At 50.2% G+C, this 18,485-nt stretch overlaps 1 protein-coding gene and 1 long non-coding RNA gene across 7 annotated transcripts in view; one reads left to right on the plus strand and one right to left on the minus strand.

The window, feature by feature from the left end:
- LOC122386334 (ras GTPase-activating protein raskol-like) overlaps window positions 1–18,485 on the plus strand; it is a 137,008-nt gene that overhangs the window by 90,986 nt on the left and 27,537 nt on the right. The window lies entirely within an intron of this gene.
- LOC122386335 lies at window positions 1,684–12,429 on the minus strand. The gene is made up of 3 exons (XR_006257363.1): window positions 12,330–12,429; window positions 9,309–9,447; window positions 1,684–1,875 (listed from the first exon to the last, which is right to left on the minus strand). It is a non-coding gene; the product is annotated as an uncharacterized LOC122386335 (long non-coding RNA).

Below are 18,485 nucleotides of genomic sequence, written 5' to 3' on the forward strand. Positions count from 1 at the left end.
AGGCCTTCGGGGTGTGCAACTGCATACCATGCATTACAGAATTCACAGCCCCTGAAATATTATACAAACGTCATTCAAGCAGATACAAGTGATAAAGCGCAGTGCAGGTGAGTGCACGGCGGCACGATCGACAAATTGAATACTATTCTATATGAAGACTCTGCGCGTGATTTTTATCGAGTTGCAAAGGAAACAAGTTCAATGAAAGACCGTTTATTCTGAGCTTTATCACATGGTGCATGTAAACTCCTGAAGGTATGTACGTGCGTTATCACAACCATTGCAACGGACTGAAACGGACTCATATGCCGTCTGTGTTTCTATGATATGCTGCGATATGATGCTGCGATAGCATATTCAACAAAAATGAAATATCAGAATAATATTCATCGGAGTAACTTGAGTGATAGGTACATATATATTCAAAAAAAAAATACATGCAAATATTTCGACACACTTTGCGGTAGTCTTTTTGAATGCAAATGGCACACAGTGCTAGTTTGTTAGGCACAACAAAAATCATCATTTTCCCATGCGATCGATAGAGCCGGATCCTTCACTACGATTATTAAACTAATTTATCACATCAGCGAAAACTACACTATTTACTACCATATCTAAATTTAAATACCTGTGACTCCAGTCACAGGTACTTGTCCAGGTCCATGTCCAGGTACTTAAACTTAGATATGGTAGTAAATAGTGTACACTCGTATAGTGTTTTCGCTGATGTGATAAATTAGTTTAATAATCGTAGTGAAGGATCCGGCTCTATCGATCGCATGGAAAATTATGATTTTTGTTGTACCTAACAAACTAGCACTGTGTGCCATTTGCATTGAAAAAGACTATCGCAAAGTGTGTCGAAATATTTGCATATATTTTTTTTTGAATATATATGTACCTATCACTCAAGTTACTCCGATAAATATTATTCAGATATATAACCTACTTGAGTAAAACAAGATGACTCTGAAGTCGTATAAAAATAAAATAGGTACCGTAAACCGGGGTCACTTTGAACGCCTAGGTGACTGAACTGAACGCCATTCCAGTGGCGGCACCTGGCGGCCGGCAGAGACAGAATTTTGCCTCTCATGTTGAGAGGAGCTGCTCAACTGGGAGATAAAATCTCGTCTCGACCGGCCGCAATGCGCCACCGCTGAAAAGGCGTTCAAAGTTACCCTGGTTGACGGTACAACACAATACACGTAAGTATCCTGGCTGCGGCCACTTTTGTATGGCCCTGGCTATGGCTACCCGCAAACAGTTCCAGTGATCATCACGGCAGGGAGGTCGCGAGCTCGATTACACTGGCGTGTTTGTTTCGCACACTCGCGTTCACCACTTTATTTGAAGATATATTCCCAGAAGAAAAAAATATATATTCCAGGTGATGGAGCTAACATTCCGTGATCGAGGTGATGGGCTCACATTCCGCGATCGAGATTTGTTTGGTAAACGATGGAGCGTTTAAATACGAAAGGTGAGTTCCAGCACCTGGGATATTGTTTTTTTTTTCGGGAATGTACCTTTAAACTCTACATCCACTGAAACTACTCCTACACCGTTCCTACACTTCCACACCGAGCACTGTCTTCGCGGCCTTGCTGAGCGGAATCCTGCCTTTCAACGCCCTATAATAGATGACCTCCATCAGGGTTTTGGAAGACCCTCTGAATGGGCAGTAGAAGACCGCATGAGCCGCAGCTGCTGCGGCCACAGCTGCCAGCGGTGCCTCCTGATCAAGCGGGAGTTCCGCTCCCTGAACCTCCAATCCTGAACCCTCAATGCATCTCACCGCATTCCGGGGGTCCGCCAGCTCCCCCACCGTGGTGCCGCAGCCGTGGGCGAGGAACGACATGAGTTCTTCGTCTGTGAAAAGCGAGAGAAATATAGATGATTCCAATGCTACTTTAAACGTTGCGCTATCCACCAAGGTGCAGAAGTTTTAATGGAGGATGGAAGAGGAGTTTCTATCCAGAGGATAACTAAAAACGTTTTCCTGGATAACCTGGCGTGGAACAGTTAACCTATTCCGACATATCCCTTTAACGCAAGCGCGAGCGTTTAGCGATCGGCATTTTCCATTTGCGACTGAGCGCTAAAAACCACGTCAAAATTTTTGTTCTATATAGGGCATCATAGGTGCAAAATTTGAGCGAATTGGAAGGGGCCATGGTGTATGTACATTAGGGTGGGGCGAAAAACACTTTTTTTCGGAAAGTGCAAGGTATAACTAGTGAACAACTTGGGCTACAGTTTCAAATGAACACATGCAAAATCTTAAGCCGATCGGTCAAGCCTAGACATGAGCGCATTTGCGATGAATGAAGGTCTGCAAACGCTTTCAGGCGTTGCAGTCTCTAATGCTAAGAAGCCGTTGCGATTGGTGTGTAACACCGGAATAAAAGCGATTCGCGAGAAAAGACGAGATCAGTGGACTAATGATGGCGTATTTCATCAATACTGAATCCCACGGGCCGACCCAGGGTCCCTTTATCATCAACATGGATCCGGATCCTGGATCTAACGAATCCCTGGATACAGGATCCGGGTGTCTACATACATCCTTATATTATATTTTCAAAGTCAATGGCCAATGCATAGGCTAATTGTTCATCCATGGATGCCGAATCCTGGATCCAGTGGATGCCGAAACCTGGATCCAGTGGATCCCAGGACCAGAATCCAGGTAGCTACATTCGTTCATTTGCTGTGTCATCAGTGATAAGGCAGATAGAAATTTGCCTGCAAGTACGAATTCTCGCAGAACAGGTTGGCCAAACGTTTGCCCTCGATACTGAGAGCAGCTTCATTCGCCAATATCAGCGGATCCTCCAGCCTCTCGAATTGGGCGGGGATTTGCTGTCAGCTGCTGGTTGTCCTCATGCCGCTTTGCGCCGATATGACCAACAGCGCGGTGATGCCTTTCGGCTTCCGGTAGCACAAACGATACGGTTCAGCTGTTCAGCTGCCTTCGATACACCGGCTTGAAAGTTGAAATACGTTTTCAGTCTGAGGCTGACTGGATTCCGCTTGTGTCTAGTCCTTGAACAGGTTGTTTTCTTCGTGCCGCTTCAGCACTACCGTCAGGGTGAGCCCTGAGCCGTCATGTAGCTGGACACTTATTGTAGCCATCAGAACTGACTGTAGCTTCAGCGGCTCGATTCTCTCTGTCTCTCTTCATTATGAGCCATTGATGATCCATGTCAGATAATATGTGGACGGCACCGGCTTTAGCACACCTTCTCCCTTGATACTCGAATGGAATGGACCGCAAATTTCTATCTGCATTATCACTGATGACACAGCAAATGAACGAATGTAGCTACCTGGATTCTGGATCCTGGGATCCAGTGAATCCAGGTTTCGGCATCCACTGGATCCAGGATTCGGCATACACGGATGAACAATTAGCCTATGCATTGACTTTGAAAACATAATATAAGGATATATGTAGACATCCGGATCCTGTATCCAGGGATCCGGTAGATCCAGGATCCGGATCCATGCTGATGATAAAGGGACCCTGAGCCGGCCCGTGGGATTCAGTATTGATGAAATACGCCATCATTAGTCCACTGATCTCGTCTTTTCTCGCGAATCGCTTTTATTCCGGTGTTACACACCAATCGCAACGGCTCCTTAGCATTAGAGACTGCAACGCCTGAAAGCGTTTGCAGATCTTCATCCATCGCAAATACGCTCATGTCTATGCTTGACCGATCGGCTAAGATTTTGCATGTGTTCATTTGAAACTATGGCCCAAGTTTTTCACTAGATGTACTTAGCACTTTCCAAAAAGTGTTTTTCGCCCCACCCTAAAGTACAGTGTGTCTAAAAAGAATGTACCGTCGCCACTACGTGGCGCTGGTGTCGCGAGCCGGTAGTTGGCTGAATCCGCACCAGACCACACATTCCCAGGCGCTAGGTGACAGCTGCGCAGCGGCCGGTAGTAGCGTAAGCCCGAACCTTCGTGACACGACCCCGGGGGGGGGAGGGAGGGGAGAAGGCGGGGCAGCGCGTGTAGGGAGGGGTGCTCCAGCAAGCTGGCAGTTGTCGCGGCCAAAGGTCAAGGGGTCACACACCAAGCGAACGGACGCTGATGTGGGTTCGTGGGGATCATGAACTTGTGTGTGGTAGGTGCGTCTTGCGATGCACGGGTGATACGCCATGTCTAAGCCAAAGGATTCAGGGGAGAGCTGAAGAAAACACCTGGTCAACTACGGCGAATAATAGTGCTGAAAAATGGAAAGTATGGGTCAATGCAAGCCTTCATGACTATAAACAACTTTCTGAGGACGCAAAGGCCAGCATTGAATAACGATATCCGGATCGAAATTAGCAATGATCTATAATTAAATGCCGAGCTAATAGCGCTGCAAAACCCTCCTAGTCAATTGTCAAGTCGGATTATACCCACTTGAATTAAACTATCCTAAATAAAATTGTTATTTAACTTTCTAACACTGACGTTCTTTATCATACGATAAGTATGGGGTTAACCAGGATTCAGCATCTTCCGCGTTCAAACAATCACCTGTAAGGCTAGAACATTAATGGCCAGGTAAAAACATGGTCGGGATTTGATTAACCGGATTATAAGTCGATTTTTTTAGCCGGGATTTGATAAGTCGGATTTTTTACGCCAACCGCATTTTTAAGTCAAGTCAGGTCACTGATCTATGACGTCATAAATGAGCAGTCCTAAAATGAACTGTGTGAAACTGTCCTCAACATTTTAGGACTGTGTGCAACTGCACACTCCTAAAATGTTCCAACTTCGCAACACCCTCAGTGCAGAGCTTTCATAGGGAGATGAAACTTACAGGATCTTATAGTATGATCGAGAGTCTCACAACTTGTATAAATGTATATCTCGGATTTTCTGAAGGGTCGCCTGAGATCAGGTCAGTCTCTCAACATTAAAAGTCAGGGGAATATGGAAATTGCTAGTTTGGTCCGGAAATGATATACAACTATCTCAAATTCTCAAGCACACGGAATCGTGATTTCATGCGCTCCTTGCAAGGTCTGATGCTTTAATTTGGCTTTGTTGATCTTGCGTGACGTCATTTATCACGTAACCAAGGGTATCAGTTTTTCGTCAATAACTCCCGATCAACTAAAGCTACCGAGTCGATAAAGCCACTAATGGACATGAAAAGACCTGCCGAATCGATTGATATGCAATATGACCTCCTTTGACCAGCTTCGTGACCTGACGGGCTGTGACCTGACCTTGACCCGAGGTTAACACCTTAACTCTCGCCCGTATTGGTGTTTTTCCAGCCGCAAACGTATAAGGAAGGGGGGGGGGGTCCGTTGGACCCTCCCTTGCCGTTTCGCCCCTGATCGAGCTAGAGCTTCGCGGAAAAAAACGAGCGTGTTGGCCGTGACGAGAGGAAGTCGATGATACCCAATTTTAAGGTCCTAGGTCATCGGTTGACTTTCCAGGTCAGGTCAATGACCCAAAAGTCGGGAAAATCGGGCCTGTTAGAAAGTCGTAAAGCGTGGCTGCTATGGGGTTTTCGGGGTGCTGATCACGAATATCATGTTAGTTTTGATCACCAGATGATGTCTTCATGCATTTAGGCCAGGTCGGGTCAGGTCAGGTCAGGTCAACCAGTAAGGGTATTCGTAGTAGGTGGCAACCGCCTCTGACAGCTTCGCAACATGTTACGAGGGCACCAAAACTACTTCGTAAATGTTCATATGGCTGCTAAATTCGAATTCAGCTCCTAAAACTGGCCTAGAAACATGTAAAACTCGAAAAAGTGAACCGAGGTCATCAAAGGTAAATGACCCGACCTGACTTTCCGGTGACCTTGACACCCACCCTAATGCATGGAAGCAACATCATATCCCATGTTTGAACGCTTAAAACCACGAAAAGACTGCAAACGCGCCCCTAATGCGAGCCGACATACGCCGAATCGCGATTCCGGCCAAACATGGTCTCGAAAAGTAGGTCGCAGGTCAAAGGTCATTACGGTCAGGGTCATGACAATTTCAGGGTGGGTGTAAAATTGATTAACGCGAGGGTAACGAAAGTTTCGTCGCGATCGGCCGCTTTTTACGCGAGTTATTCGCGAAAAACCGAGGGAGGGGGGTCCGTTCGACCCCCCCTCTATACGGGCGAGGGTTAAGTTGATCTCACCCGAAGAAAAAGTATACCATTCGACACGCCTGAGCTAGACAAACACGATGCTGCTAAAATCGCGGATCTGCGATCATTTTTAGCGAAGTTATTTACCAAAAACCGAACCTATGCCCAGCGGCGTATTTAGAAAATCGCGAAGGGGGGGGGCCAAGGGTTTGGAGGGCGCCACCTCACCCCAGGAGGGCGCCATACGGTCGCGAGATAAAAATCCGCTCAGCGGGGGGGGGGGGGGGTGGAGGCGTTTTTTTTACCACGCCACCAGTTTTTTTTTTGCGTGACTTGGTATGGTAGGTTATGCTGCATTGATTTGGCATCGTGTGTATTTTGTTTTTACTCCAGGCCAAAAAAGGTCAAGTCACCCGCTCAGCTTAAGTGACAATGCTTAAAACTTTTTTAAGTTAGAGCACTTGACATGACCTGATTACCTTGCTTTTAGCGACTGTGGTTTGCATTTTTAGAGCACGTGTAAGAGCAATGTACCAAAAGGTGTGCCCCTCTCGCTCACCCACTTCCCTCTCTCCCCCAGGGAAAAAAACGGAAGCTCGTAACGTAGTGGCACCTTTTTCGGATCTTTTTTAACCGCATGTCTGAAGAAACCTCCTGGCGCGGGTTCATCTCACACGTGACAAAAAGGTTGCAGGTTATTGGCATAGGTACTAAGTTGCTAGTAAAGAAGAGTTTGTGAAATGCTGCGCCGAAGGCGCGCGAAATTTTTGAAAACAACCTTTTCCTCCGCTTTTTAGGCACATCTTTTGCGTGCTCACTGTTCAAAGCTCTTCCCGCTCTTTTACCAAATTTGAAGGTGTAAAAAATACCTAAGGTTTGGTGGGGTCGATGCCACACAAGCTGTATAGAAAGCTTCGCCCATGGGTGACGATGTAGAAATTTAGAAAAGTTTATTGGCGGTGGCATACACACCGACACCAGATCACCATATCGGATTGATACCGGAGCGCGAGGTGCGTAAACACAAGCGCACAACGAGAAGGCGGCAACAACAGAAAGAGAAACCATAACAGGGCTGTTCCTCATGAGATCGATTAGTCTTCTCGGGCTTCTCATCCAAATTACCTCGACCAGCCCTAATTTCCTTCTCACAGATGCATACAGTGTTGAGCACCTTCAATCACCGAAACTTGGACGCCGATGGGTAGAAGGGCGACGATCAAAAGGGGGGCGCCAATAGGTAAGAAGGCTCCGATCAACAATCAACAGGAGGGTGCCACCATGGGTGAGAGGGCGGCAAGGAACAGGAGAGCACCAATAGATAGGAAGGTGGCGATCAACAAGAGGTCGCCAATGGGTAGGAGGGCGGTCATCAACAGGAAGTCGCCAATGAGTGGAAGGGTGACGATTAACAGGAGGGTGGCAATGGTGAGGAGGGCGCCTTTGCCCGAGGATGACATTGAACAGGAGGGCGTCTGTGAGGAGGGCGCCGATTTAACAGGAAGGTGCCAGTGGATAGGAGGGCGGCGATCAACAGGAGGGCGCCAGTGGTTAGGAGGGCGGCGATCAACACGAGGGCGCCAATAGGTAGAAGGGCCCCGATTAGCATTCAACAGGAGGGACTAGGAAACCAATAGGTAGGAGGGCGCCAATGGCTAGAAGGGCGGCACTCAACAAGAGGGTGCCAAAAGGGAGGAGGGCGGCCATAAAAATTTCACATGAGGGCGCAATAGATAGGAGGGCGCCAATAATTATGAGGGCGCCGACCAGCAGAATGGTAGCAATGTGTAGCAGGGTGGCGACCTACAGGAGGGCGCCTTCGGGTGAGAGGGCGCCTATTTACAGGAGAGCACCAATAGGTAGGAGTACACCGATCAAATGAGGGCACCAGTGGGCAGGAAGGCAGCGATCCTATAGGCTTACGTATCCAGTCGCGATTGTTTTTCGATTCGATTCTATCACAATTGCATTCGCGATTGGAGGGCGCCTTCGGCGCCCTCCAATCGCAAAGGGCGCCTTCGGCGCCCAAGGGGGGGGGGCCATGGCCCAGTGGCCCCCCCCCTGCCTACGCCCCTGCCTATGCCTTGGGCCACTTGACCTGACCTCCGAAGTCATCGGCTGACCCTGGTCCTTAAATCGGAGACCAATCGCTGCATTTCGTAACGACGCACACGATCGTTTCTTTCGTGAGGCTCTAGCTCAATTAGGGGCGAATCGGCGAAGGGGGGTTGGAAGTGTTTCCTCACTTCCAACCCCCAACGTCCCCTCGGTATTCAGAAAACCTGAAGGTCCGGTGAGGGTTAAAACGTTTCTCCTGAACGAGGAAGAAATGTAAAAGTCAAAGCTCTATAGACGTCCTGTAAAAGTGGCCTTAATAATAAATTCGTTAGAAATAAGATGCTTTTTAAACGACTTCGTCATATAAAATCGGGTGCTGGGAACAATCTTATAAACGCTTTAGAATGGACAGGGCGTCACTGGCTAAAGTTTGGGTGCAGAAAACGGCTATTACCTAAATGCAAAATGGTTTTCATGCATTTCAGTCAATTGTATATTGTCGGTCCCGGTGGCCGAGCTAAAAAAAAAAATCGGTAGTGTTTTGCATCTTTTACGCCCTAAGAAACTACACCATCTCTCGAAGTGGGCGGGCTTATTTGAATGGGAAGGCGCATTATGCACGAATCGAGTGCTTTCGTTTATTTTGGACTGTATTTTACCACATCCACTGCTGGTATTACTATTAATATTATCTAATGCCGTGAATACGACAGCATTCCATTTATAAGATTGGGCCAATGGAGTCGCGCCCCGCGAGCTCGGTTTTCCGCTGGGCCGCTACAGGCCAGGAAGTCGGGCTTCGCCTGAGGGCAGGACAAAGGTCAGCGAGGGAGCGCGGGGTCAGCCAGGTATCGCCAAGTGCCGAGCGGATGCCGCTCCCTCCCCTCTCTTCCCCTCTTCTCCCCTCCCCACCTCGGTATAGATGGGGAGGGACCGAACTGCCAATGACATGCGAGCGGTCAAGGCCGCTCGCGCGGCAGCGACCCTGGCGGCTGGGTGCCGCAACTGGGATTCAGCCAAGTTACCGATTCGCCTCCTGTGGGAGAGCCAAACCAGGGGACATACTTTTTAGATATACTGTACATGCCTTGGTGATCTGTCCTGGAACGCTCCTATAACGGAATGATTATACACTTACCACTGTTCGGTCTGGAATCAAGACCTAGAAGCAGTCGACTGGCAAACTCCTGGCAGAGCCGACGCGTCTCTTCAGTTACCTCCTTCTTCAGCGCCTCGTCTTCTTCGACGCCCCTTATCCGGGCCAGTTCCTCCCATAGCTGAAAAGAGGGGAACAGGAGGTTGGACTTGGCACCTGCTAACTATGATCCTGCCTGCAGCCCGTACATTCATAACTCATTTGGTTTGGCTTTAAAAACACATACAACGATAAGAAAATCGCACTGTGATATTGAGAATACCACGCTTGAAGGCAAAAAAGTAAAAGAAGACATGCTAATACAGAACAACCATACTCTCGGTGATATATAAACACAACTCATGAAGTTGCCTCGACCATTTTTCGCTTAACAGGAAATCCCAGGCAAAAATTGACTATTTCGGACATTACCGGATAAATGCAACCGTAACTCGAAAACTGGAAAAGTTAGATTGATCGCACAACACATTCGACATGTCTTGCGAACCGGTTTCGAAAATAAAAATGCATGAAAAGTTGGTGGGACAAGTCTCCTGGTGCCGATATAACCCAATTTGGTGGTGAGAGTCTCCATTTTGGAATTTGGATGTTCTATTAATTTTGTCCCATTTAGATGGACTTGTTCGTTGAAAAATGCCTAAAACGTGGTTTAACCCGCGCGGGGCTGGGGTCTCCAGCCGAACGCGCGGGGCTGGGGGGGGGGGGGGTAAATTTTACCCCCCCCCCCTGTTATCTCCCGAACTAATGGTCCGATTTGGAAAATTCAAACGCCAATCGAAAGATCTCATCACGAACAACTAAAAACATGTACTTAATTTTAAGTTTGAGGTCAAGGTCAAGGTCAGGTCAAGGGTACAAATTGCAAGTTCCTACAGTATCGGCCTTGCACCGTAGTTACCGAAGAATGGAGTCATGGATTGAGACTGATCGCCCAAAACGTGTTCTTAGGCTACCAAGACAATATTCGTTGCATACAATATCATTCAGAGGTCAAGGTCAAGGTCAGGTCAGGTCGGGTCAGGTCACCAAAAACAAAATATAGAAAAGGGCATGTGCGACACATGTTTTATGGGTCATTTTACTCATAGAGTTCAATAGGCACACTCAATAAGTGATATGGACCACCTCTGGATGAATTTCAGGTCGAGGTCAGGTCAAGGTCAGGTCAAGTGAGGTCAAATTTTGAAGTTGGTTGTTAAGGCCTAAAAAGGTGTCTATCTGATGCAGTTTTTCACGGCAAATCGAATGGTGCTATTTTTGTTTCCGTACGAGGTCTAGAACTTCCAAAAAAGTCATTTTTCAAAAATTTTGTGTGTCGTGACGTCACAAAATTTTGAATAACTCCCACATTTTTGAACCGATTCTTCTAAAACTTGGTATGTAGGTGCACATAGACCACTTCTCTGACATATATTCCGGTTTTTTCGATACACTCAAAATTTTGGATTTTATAGCTATTTTCCCAAAAAAGTCAGTTTTTTGAAAAAAATTAGGCCAAAATCCAAAATTTTCAAAAAACCGAGATAGCCATTTGATAGACAAAGTAGAATTACGTATATCCTTTTTTGTTACGTCTTGATTCCTTTAAAAATGAAGATGTTAGCGGCGTTTGAACTTTTGCCGTTTTTGAGGCGAAAATGCCGAACATGACGTCACTAAAACGTCAATTTCTCAAAAATTTTCCGACGGATTTCGCTCAAATTTTCAGGGAACGTGTCAAATTGATGTAAGAAAAGGTACTGAAAGTTTGGCGGCGCTGCGCGCCGCCGTTTTTGAGATATTGCAAAAATTCGCGAGGGGGGGTAAAATTTACCCCCCCCCCCCCAGCCCCGCGCGGGTTAACCCTCGCCCGCACATGGGGGGGGGGTTGCCACCCCCCAGGCAGTCTTTTTGCTCTGCACTCAACATTTTTATAGCTAGAAGGCTGATTTTTCGTATAGCTGCTCGTCTATCCTTTCTTGATGTCCACTGAAAATTTCAAGTTTCTGTGATTTTTTGTTTCGGAGATATGACCTTGTTTTTCAGGTCATGTCATGACCCAAATGGCCAATTCTCAACATCTTGCGTTTGCCATGGGCCTTGTGAGCTTTTGACACCCTGATTTCGGCCTTTTTTGCCAGTCTTACCTCCCACCTATCATGGAACATGTTGTTCGACGATGTACAGGGGTCAAGGTCAGGGTCAAGGTCAACCTAGGTCATCTAAGATAATTGCGTTTTAGGCAAACTGAATTTACTTTTTGTGAAGTTTTTTGACTGCATTTTTGGTAAAAGCTTCTCAGATCATGATTTCATGTGATATGGACCCAAAAACAATCGGTGCACACATCAGTATACACACAGACACACACAGACATACAAACACATATAATTGACCTTGACCTAACTTGACCTGAAATGACCTCAGCAGCAAAATTCTGGTTGGATAGTGTGACAAAGAGGTTCTAGCTGGTTGGCACCAGAAAACAGCATCGTCATCGGTATCTGATAAGCAGCGCACTTGATATCCAACGGTGACCCAAAACAGCAACATTTTTTAGTTTGACCTGACCTGGAAGGTCAATGACTGACCTGAGAAGGTAAAACTGGGTATCATTGGATTCGTCTCTTCCCAAAGAATCTTTTTGGTCTTTAGGTACTGCTAAGCTCTATCTCCAACAGGAACGAAATGGCGCGGGGGGGGGGGGGTGGCAACCACCCCCCCCCCATGTGCGTTCTAGGATGGGAAAATGGCATGTGCGGGCGAGGCTTAAGCATTATTGTGATAGATTAAAAAATAAATTTACTAGACAGAAATGTGGCCTGGTAAATAGGGAAAGACTGATTTGTGATGTCACAGATGACAATTTTGAACAGAAGCTGAAGCCTGCAAACCTAAAATAGAAGCCAAAGCCCTGATTGAACACCTCACTTAGCTGCGTTCCTGGATCATTTTCCCTAAATAGCAATACACTAATTTGAATTAACACCACATCTCAATCTCAATATCCACACTTTGACTTACCTTCGCAGTTCGACTTGTTGCTCTTCGCAAAATCACCGTTTTACACTGCAGCAGTGAGAACCAACCGCAAACTGAAACACCAGAAAATGGCGGCAACCGGAAACCATGTGCAGCGTGACGTGCTACCTATAGTGCAAATTTACAAATATAGGTGCAAAATCAACTTTCAAAGAGTAATTTCACTCCACCCCACCGCCATGCTGGTTTGCTTTTACGCTTTATTTCAGACGTTCCTGACGCCCGGTATATTTTTATGTCTCAGATATAAATTTTACATCTGAATATGTTCTAAAAATACTCTGCTTACCAATCATGGAGTAGAATTACACTAGACAATTGGTGTCAAATTACGCTTCGTTGAAAATAACTCTTAGTGGAGTATTTATGCACCCTATGAAACAGAGCGTACAATGTATGAAAGAGTGAAAGTACACTTCTCTTTCCTCTGTATTCCATATAATGGAGTAGTAATGCACCCAGGTGTAATTTTGCACTCACTTTTTCAGGAAAAGAGTATAAGTACTCCTAAAACTGGTGTAAACCGGATAAAAATATCTTGCATGACGGGTGGTAAAAATGTAACCCAGGTGTACTATTTTTTCAGTGAATTCGCAGGGACGGGTGCGATAAATTGGCACGTGCGCACGCGGTGGAGAGCCCTCCTGGCGCTCGCTGGCACTGGTGCGCCCCCAGGTCTGGGTTGGTGCCGTGCTGAGTTGGTGCCGAGGTGGTGCTCGCCGGACGGCCGGGCCGAATCGCAGGGCCGCTCGAAGCCGGTAAAGCGCTCGACACGTCCGGCGCTGCGGCGCGGCGGCGGGTTTTTGCCGCAGAGTGCGGTGATAGGGAGGGCCGGGCTGCGCGGCCGCCGCGGCCAGTCGCCGGTGACGCGGCCAGTCCGGTGGGCTGGACCGGGCTGCCCGCCGCCAACGGGTGAAATGCGAACCGGCTCAGCGCCGGAAGTACCACACGTTTGTCGGCACCGCGGTATTTACGTCGCTGCATGGATTAAACAGCCTCACCCTTTTGCCTTATTTGGGGTTGAGCTTTGTGGCCATGCCTATGTTATTACTTGGATGGGATGCGGTGGATGCGGCTGTTTAACAAACACTTTTTACCTGTGCACGATTACCATCTGACGGCCCACCAGTCACGTCAGCGTGCTGGCGTATCCATCAGGATCGGGCCAAGGGCTCGCTATCTCCGTCAACGATCCAAGGTTCGCCGTGCGACCGGCTCGTGCGCCAGTTGTCCCCACACATCACGAACGGGGGCACGGCGGGACGCGATGTCGCCGGCACGTCGCCGTGGCACCCACCCGCTCCCATTTTGGCCCCCTCACCGCTCATACACCGGCCGCCATGACGGCGAAACGGCCCATGATTGGGCACAACGGGCTCTTTGTTTCGCGTCGTGTTGAACGCTGCTCGTGAATGTACTTCATGCCCGTGCAAACATGAGAAGCAGGAACACTTGGGCCGCTACAAACCACGCGGGGTTCCTCGCAATCAGCAGGCGGCGGCTGATGGTGAGAGTGGGTAGATTGGACCCACCCTCGGTAGCAGCGGCGTCTCGTTCTGTGCCGTATACCTGCTAACCCCTGACCCTGGGGAAAGTGACATGTACCTGTGGCAGCGGGCCAGCTCAGGATCACAGTGTGACACCGAGGAGGGCAGGAGGGGGGGGGGGGGCAGCGGACCGGCCGGCCCCGCCCGCGCTGCTGGTTTACCGGCCACCGCTAATGTTCCCGGCTGTCCGCAGTTCTGGGTCGTGTCGTAACGATGTTGCTCGTGCAGCGGTATGTATCGAGGGGTCACATCAGCCCGGGCCGACGCCCCTCTGTCCTCCGTGCTCTACTAGCTCTTTCATGCCGTCCTCATTCTGTACCTACACGTCTCAATCCAAGGGAGGCGTTGGTGAACCGTTGAAGTAAGTGACCTCACCGTCTGACTTGTTTGGTTAATGAGTGACATACCACAGTGCTGTCATCGACCAGCTCGGCTATTCCTACACGGTTTAGTTCAGCCCCGATGGCGGTTTTCTCGTCCGTCTTTGGTTTGCTATCCGAGCCGACAATCCATGCATACTTATCGAGCCTTATCCCTTATACCGCACCCCATCAATCTCCGCCGACCGAGCGTGGAAACGCAGACACGCCGATTAACAATCCCGAGTTAGCTTTTAATATATTAATATCAAAGTAACTCCTTGTGACTAGCTATTAGTCAGGCATTACTGATGCTGTCTGGATTATACATGCGGGTGAATTACAGCGCTGGCCTGCGGCGGGAGGCGCGACTTCACTGGAAAGGAGCGCTGGGCCGCCAGAAATACACGTGTCACTGGCTTACGACACCGGGCGTAATCGCGGTGATCGATCCGATTCTGTTTAGCGCGCTCCAATAAGCAGAGGCGGCGCGCCGCTAGAAAAAGCCGGCAGTGTGATGGACCGTTTTCTTTTCTGCGCCATGGCGCTGTTGTAGGGCTGTTTTGACAAACACGTGTTTGATTCCGCGCCTCGGTGAATATTGGACTGGTTTTGGACGGCAGTGATTTGTAAGCACCGTTAAGCTCGAGGAATATCGACCATTGTTTTCCCAGCTTTGCAGACTTGCAGGAAACAAAGACGTTTTCGAAGGGAAAGATTGGAAGTCCGTTGACTCGTTGACGTTTTGCTGACGACGTGTTATTGGTAATTTATGCGTTGCTATCATGCCTTCATAAGTCTTGTACCTATGTCAGTTCATTTCGTGATTCCTTCTATGGATATACAATCGTGATCGGGCATTGTGGAAATACCATGTCTTTGTTTCGAACTGTTTGCAATGCTTTCGGATATTGCTCAAGAAATATACGTGGTTATCCAGCTATCGTTGAACTGCTGAAATTTACAAGGTCGGCGCCTGATTTAGACTGGGCTAGGCACGTGGTAGGCGACCTGTCACATTTGTGACAGTGCGACAGGTCAGCTGTGACTGTCCTCCTAACTGTCGGAAGATGTCTACCATGTCCTGTCATGTTGGTATTCCTGTCGTGTCCTGTCCTGTCCTGTCCTGTCCGGTCCAAAACTCGCGTCTTCTGCATGCAGTCGATCCCGGAACTGTCCTCGATCGATAGCCTGTCAGAAAAAGACGGACGTGACTTTGCTGCTAAAACGGAGCGATGCAAGTCGTCTTTTTGCTCTCCACACTAGGAAGGATACATATCAACTTTGAAATACCACAATGCTGTAAAATGGTATGGTGGCCGATGCCTGGTAATTTCGTGCCGTTTCTGGTTCGAGCATCGAGGAATCTACCCCATTGGCATTGGTTTCAAGCTCACCGCTACACCACTCTGGCAGATACACGACTCTGCCATCAGGGTTCGCGCTGCGTTCCGTCCTTGCCAAACCGCCAAGGATCCTCCCTGCCCGGGCACGTCTGATACGCCCCATTCTGCAGTGCTCGGGGTGCTCCTATGCAGGTCAGGTGTCGGAGGTCGCCGGGTCGCGGCGGCGACCTTGCCCGGTGTGAGCGGTGCAGGGGCGGGGGCGGGGCGAGCCCGGGCCGCCGCCGCCGCCGCGGCAGCCGCGCCGGGCCAGTCAGTTGTTGTGCCCGCCCGCCGCCGACTGGCCGCGCCGTGCCGCTCCTCCGCGCCGAACAGCACGTGTCAGCAGCTCCGCCGCGCCGAACAGCACGGGTGCACCGCGTAACGTCACGTCACCGCCGTCACGGGCACTACCTACCATCGGGACTCGTCTCGTGACATTCCGTGACGTACGATACATTTTGTGACGTGACTTTTCGCACGCGCACGTGGCGCTGGATCCTCGTTTGGTGCCGCCCCGTCTCCCTCCTCCGGGACTGAGCGGTCGCTCTCAGCCGTTCACTGACTCCGGGATCCCCGACTGCGAGGGTCGGAATCGGAGCTGCTGAAGTGACGCGGTGACTGGCGAGGATTCGCGCCGATTGAGAGGCTGCCCTTTACTCCCACGCCACCAAACCGGAGTTTCCGTGACCGCTTTTCTGTCGCGAGGTGGTGATTTTCGTCATCTTTGGACCAGAACAGTTCCAGCCGTCTTCAGTTCTTCTCTGTCGCCAAACTCGTGACACTCGAGGCCTTGCCGAGCGGAGAGTGACGTTGTGATTGTGTCACCGTTTGACCTGGTGACGCCCTGCGTCGTGACGCTCTACTGGTGACACTGTCGGCTGCCAGTGGTGGCCACTGGGCCGGGTCACGCCTCTGTGGCGGCGCGTGACTATGCGTGACGCGCAAGTCTAGCGTCCCGCCGTGATCTCCGCCGGCCGCGATGCGGATCCGATTCGTGGCGCCTCCCACGCCGGAGCCGTGTACGAGGAGACCCCACTGCGCCCGCCCGCGGCCAGGTACGGGCGATGGGTGCGGCCGGGGCCGTGATTGTACTCGTTCTGTTTTCGGTGTACGAACGCCACCGCACAGTCCTTAGTGGTTTCAGAAGGGATGAGCCTGTCTGGGTATGTGTAACCGAGAACGATTTATGATATTTAATGCGATTATGCTTCACGATGTGGAAGGATGAACCAAAGTTCTACCTATTTATACCCGTCACGTGCTGGGTGCGATGTATTTTTACACGTAATTAGACCCGCCAGAAACCCTCGTTAGCTGGTTGTTGTGCTTGCGCAGCTTACCATTTACTGCCGCTCGGCCTGTAATCTCTGCGGGCTGCCGGGGTGTGGCATATTGCCGAGCACAGCACCAGTCCCTAATGCGATTTTCCGGCCGGCTGCGGGCGAACATACCTTTCGCTCGTAGTTTATCCAGTCTCCCGTAAAGAAACTATCGACCGGGGGCCGTCGGCGTAAACAAAGCTGGCTCAGAAAACTCTGCCAAAGTTTCCGTCCTATAGGTACGGGCGCTGTGGCTGGCGTGCAGTGTGCAAACTTCCCAGGTGGGCTGGGTAGCCGGCGCGTGTCGCCGCGCAGGGGCGGCGCTGACGCGGCGGCGCGCTGCGTGCGTGGCCTGCTGTCAGATTCGGGGACCCGGCCGGATGACGTCACACTCCAGGCGCCGGTGAGGTGTCCATCAGTGAGCTGTGACGTCATCCGTCCTGTCCGTCAGTGGATAACACGAGACCGGCCCGGCGCCCTGTGCGGTGCCATTGGCAGCCCGCTGTCGCATGTCGTGCGCCCGGTGTCAGGTGTGCTGGTACCGTCACCTCCAGCCGCACTGCGACTCCCAGGTTCGGTCCACTCCGCTCCAACACGGCACAGCACTCGGCCGATACCAATCACTCACAACGGCGAAATCCCAATCGGGCGAGCTGCTGACTGCTGAGGATCTCACTAGGCATATGACGGCCGGCCGGGGCCGATCTGTCACGGCCGCCTCCCAGCGCCTACCTGTCACCGCCCCACCTGGGTCCGTCACGGACAGGACGGGGGCGGGGTGCGGGGGGAGGGTGATCCCGTCAGGTCAGACCTGGGGAGAGGCGAGACGGCACCGATCCTGACAGCCCCTCGGGCTAGAGAGGCCCGTTGGCGTAACCTGAAATGACCTGGCTGACCTGGCGTTATTCCAGCGGCCCCCGGTTTGCGTCAGGCTGACCTGGGGCCGGCTGACCCCTGCCTGCCGTGCCTGCCTATAGAGCGCCGCGGTGTGATGGGCCAGCCACGCCTCTGTGCAGAACGCGTTTCACCTGTATGGGATGTCGTGATGGCAGGGGCGCAGTCGGAATTAGGTTGACGGAAGGAGTCGTGAGAAGGATTAAATGCTCCATAATTGGGACATGTCTTTGTGACTTGCAAAAACTATATAACGAGCTCGGCATATATGTTACGCTCATCCCCTCCTGTTGTTAGTGGGTGATTTGTCAATGGAGGTTTTTATCTTTATCGATTATCTACCTTTGAATAATCCAATGTGAACCCTTTTTCTTGGAAGCTGACGCTTATGATACGGCTGCAGTCTGTTCTGTTTGCCAACGGTTTTTGGTGCAAAAAACAGACTCGGGCACCGCCAGTGCAGCGTATCTCAAGTTGTCAGCTAGTGTCTGTCTATTTATCTGAGGTCAGATACCCCCAGTCAGAGCCTCACTGGAGCTGGGGCCATTCAGTCAACACAGGGAGGGGTGTCGTCTGCATAGGAACGTGCCGTAACCGACCCGCCCAGCCGCCCGGCGCTGTCCCATTCGCAGAA

This window comes from Amphibalanus amphitrite, unplaced genomic scaffold (assembly GCF_019059575.1).
Source record: "Amphibalanus amphitrite isolate SeventyFive unplaced genomic scaffold, NRLGWU_Aamphi_draft 000247F_arrow, whole genome shotgun sequence".
Classification (NCBI taxonomy): Eukaryota; Metazoa; Arthropoda; class Thecostraca; order Balanomorpha; family Balanidae; genus Amphibalanus; species Amphibalanus amphitrite.